We start from the raw sequence: 4726 nt of genomic DNA, 5'->3' as shown, positions 1-4726 counted from the left end.
AAGAGGCTGGGTCATGCAAGCTTCACGTTGCTGAACAAATTGGTCAGGAATGACCTAGTTTGTTGTCTGCCCAAGTCAAGCTTCAAGGATAACAAAGTGTGTGATGCATGTGTTAAAGGCAAGCAAGTCAGATCCACATTCAAGCCCAAAAAGAAAGTCAGTACCTCAAGGTTGCGTGATCTTCTTTACATGGATCTATGTGGATCCATGAGAGTGACAAGCACAGGAGGAAAGAAATGCATCTTTTTATAGTTGATGATTACTCCAGATTCACCTGGACTTTGTTTTTCAGAACCAATGATGAAACCTTTGAAGTGTTTGTTGCTTTCGTCAAAAAGATTCAAGTGAAGATGGGGAATAATGTAGCTTGCATCATATATGACCATGGGACTGAGTTTGAAAATGCCAAATTTGATGAGTTCTGTACTGCAAATGGTATCACTTACAATTTTTCAGCTCCAAGAACACCTAAATAAAATGGTGTTGTGGAGAGGAATAATAGAACTCTTGAAGACATGGCAAGGAAAATGTTGACTAACAGTGGGATTGCAAAGTATTTTTGGGCAGAAGCTGTCAACTCTCTTGCTACTTGGTGAACATGTGCATGATCAGGTCCCTTCTGAACAAAACTCCATATGAACTGCTGAATGGAAGGAAACCCACACTGACACATCTAAGGACTTTTGGGTGAAAATGTTTTGTCCTCAACAATGGAAAGGAAGCTCTTGGAAAATTCGATGCCAAAAGTGATAAAGGAATATTTCTGGGATACTCATCTCAAAGCAAAGCTTACAAAGTATACAATAAAAGGACTCAATGCATTGAAGAGAGTATACATGTGATCTTTGATGAATCTCACCTCTCCTATGAGAAGGACAAACATGTTGACCAAGATGGAGAACATTTATCTGTTTCAGGTGAAATCATTGACATGGCAAATGGAAAAGCTGATATGATGAGCCACGTTGAGGAATCAAATAAGGTTGGTGCAACCATATCTCCAAATGGTGGAGAGGAACCTGGTCCCTCAATTACAATAACTGAAGCTGAAAATAGAGTTGTCAATGTTGTTCAAGGAACTCCATACGTTGAGACAAGAAGCAATCAAGGCTCACATGCAGAAATATCTGGACCTTCTCACAACGAGGTTCAGGTGTCTAACTGGAAACACAAAAGCTTACACCCCCTTGATAACATCATCACTCCTCTTGATTCAGGAATTCAAACTAGATTAAAGACCACCACTTGGCTTCTCGTCACTTCTATCTCAAATAGAGCCCAAAAATATCAAGGAAGCACTAAACAATACAGACTAGATCACAACCATGCAGGAAGAACTTCATCAATTTGAACAAAACAAGGTATGGCACCTGGTTCCTCGACCTGGAGATCGAACCATTATGGGAACCAGGTGGTTGTTCAGGAAAAAACTTGATGAGTTGAAAATACAACAAAAAACAAAGCAAGGCTTGTAGTTCAAGGCTACAATCAGGAAGAAGGGATTGATTATGATAAAATATTTGCTCCAGTTACTCGAATGGAAGCCATTAGAATTCTTATTGCCTTTGCATATCATATGGAGTTCACATTGTTCCAAATGGATGTCAAAAGCGCACTTCTAAATGGTTACCTGAAAGAAGAAGTCTATGTCAAGTAGCCTCTTGGATTTTGAGTGTTACGAGCATCCTGAGCATGTGTTCAAATTGGACACGGCATTGTATGGGCTAAAGCAGGATCCACGGGCTTGGTATGAAAGGTTGTCGAAATTCCTTCTAGAAAATGGCTTTACAAGAGGGAAAATTGGCAACACTCTTTTTCTAAAAAAAATGAGGGTGGAACCTGCTCATTTTTCAGGTATATATTGATGATATCATTTTTGGAGCCACAAGTGACTCTCTTCGTGAAGAATTTGCAAAACTCATGGGGAGTGAGTTCGAGATGAGTATGATGAGAGAATTAAATTTCTTCCTAAGACTTCAAGTGAAGCAATCTCAAAAGGGAGCATTGATAAGTTAGCAGAAGTACATCAAGGAGCTGTTGAAAAGGTTTGACATGGAAGCATCAAAAGTTATTGACACTCCTATTGCTACAACCACTCGTCTAGACATGGATGAACCAGGTTCCCCTGTAAATCAGACCATGTATAGAGGGATCATAGGGTCACTCTTGTATCTCACTACAAGCAGACCAGACATGTTTTCAACATGGGTCTTTGTGCAAGTTTTCAATCCAATCCAAAGGAATCTTATCTGAAGGCTGCCAACAGAATATTGAGATATATCAAGGGAACACAGGACCTAGTTCTCTACTATCCCTCAGGTGATAGCTTTGATCTTATTGGGTATGCTGATGCTGATTATGCAGGATATCTGGTGGACAGGAAAAGCACATTTGGGATGGCACATTTCCTGGGTTCTTGCCTAATCTCATAGGGTACAAGGAAGCAAAACTCAGTGGCACTCTCAACTGCAGAAGCAGAATATGTAGTAGCTGCTTTATGATGTGCTCAATTGTTGTGGATCAAACAGCAGCTGGAAGAATTTGGAGTGTTCTTAGATTGTGTGCCTCTCTTATACAACAATACAAGTGCACTAAACATGGCCAAAAATCCAGTCCAACATAAGAGGACCAAGCACATTGATGCACGCCATCATTTCCTCAGAGATAATGTTGAAATGGGGCTCATATGCATGAAATTTTGCAGCATAGAAGATCAGATTGTAGATATATTTACCAAAGCCCTAAGTAGAGAACACTTTGAGAAAAATCGCCTAGCATTGGAGATGATAAAACCCAATTGAGAACCTGGTCCCTCGATGATTGGCATTTAGTACAAACTTGGCATTTGGCTGGAAAAGCATATTTATTTCTTTGATGTCGAAGTTGAAGGGTTCTGCTTAATGGTTAAAAGCACATACGCATCGAATTTAGTAAATAGCGATAGAAATATTAAGGGCAAAGAAAATATGAAGATTAACACTTTTGACTTTGGCGCAAATAAACACACCTATATGTTACTGTTAAAACTAAATACTGATTCTTAGACTGCGTTTGTGCAATATTTGGTCAAAGTTGAAAAAACGAGAACTTGAAACTGAACTGAGAAAAAGTTAGTTGGGGTTGGACATGAATTTCACTTGAAATGCCCCTCAGATGTTTACCTGGTTCTTGTTAATCTCTTGTAGTTACTGTAAGCACGTGATTTTTGCCCTATATGAGAATTACTCCCAAAAATTCCAAAAATAAAACAATTTTTTGTTTGTTTGCAATTGTTGTGAATTTTGTGTTATTTTTCTTGTATTGTTTGCATTTGTCTGTGCATGTTTATTTGCTAAATTAATAAAAAATACAAAAATATGTCGCATTTGCATTTAGGATTTAAGTTTGCAATTATGAGTAATTAAGTTTGTTTTACAAGAATAAAAATTACAAAAATAGGCATCTTTTGCATTTTTAGCCTTTAATGTCCAAATTGTGTGATTGTATTTTAATTGTCATTTTTCATTTTATATGATAATTGTTGCTAGGAATTAATTAGTATTTTTAATAAGTTAATTTAGTTTGTAACTTAATTTAGAATTTTAGTTTTAGAAAGTGAAAGAAAAGAAGCAATAAAAGAGGAAGAAAATCGGAATTGGGCCACCTTCTAATTTAAATCAACCATGGCCCAAACCAAATAAACTCCTACCGGGTCGACCCGACCCAGTCTGCCCCAAAACCCAAACTAATCCCAACCCACCCCCATTTTCATTTTTTCATTTTTCCCAACCCTAAAAAACCCCCTAAAGCTATCCCCCCCCCCTCTCTTCTTCTCCTTCTCCAAACCAAGCTCCCTCCCATGGCTACCCCTTCCCCTTCACGTCCCAACAGCCCTCTCACCCCCATGGCAGCTGATGCCCAAGCTCCTTCATCTTCTTCGTCGTCGAGCCCCCCACCCCCCCTCGTCGACCTCCAGCCATGCAACCACCACCAGTTTCGTCCAAACGACCACCTCCCTACCACCTCCCTTCACACAGCCCAGCCTCACCATCGACCCATCTCCAGCAGCCATTGTTGTTGCTTCATCTTCTCTTCGCCCTCTCCAGTCGTGAAGCTCCATGTCCAGCAGCCACTACTGCTGCTTCACCTCAACACACACTCAGCCTCACGTCCAAACAACCATAAAACCAAACGCAGCTGCTTCTTCTTCAGCCCATCGCACGAGCAAATAACCAGTTCGCCTCCTGTCTCCATGCCAGTTTTGATTTCTGTCTCATCATGGAGTTCGTGTGTGTGCTTTCATTGGTTCGAGCCTGACTAAGAGCTGTCATCCGCTCAAGGGCTCGTTTGGTTTTGTTTGAGTCCGTCGTTGTTCGTCGTTCACTGAGGTCCAGTCGAGTTCGTCGTTGATCCAATCCGGTTAGTTGGTTTAAGTTTTATTTCTGTTCGTATCTTGTTTGATATTTTCGGATTTGAAATCAGTATATGTTTGATTCATTTCTTGATTATCTCTTCAGTTTGTTTTTATTCATTTTTTCTTGTTTATATAGAAGTGTGTTGGTTATAATGTTGTTAGATTTAATTTGAAGTTCAATTGATTTTTTGAGTTTAGTGATTTGAATCTACTTGTTTGTTATTGTTGTTGAATCTGAAAGTAGGTTTGTTGTTAAAAGAAAAAAATAAAATAAAAATATTGTTCAGTCAAAATAATTCCAGTTGTTTCTTTGTTGTTCATCATTTAGTTTGA

The sequence above is a fragment of the Nicotiana tabacum genome, chromosome 7, assembly GCF_000715075.1.
Source record: "Nicotiana tabacum cultivar K326 chromosome 7, ASM71507v2, whole genome shotgun sequence".
Classification (NCBI taxonomy): Eukaryota; Viridiplantae; Streptophyta; class Magnoliopsida; order Solanales; family Solanaceae; genus Nicotiana; species Nicotiana tabacum.
The sequence above is the reverse complement of the archived record's forward strand: the minus strand, read 5'-3'. Positions refer to the sequence as shown.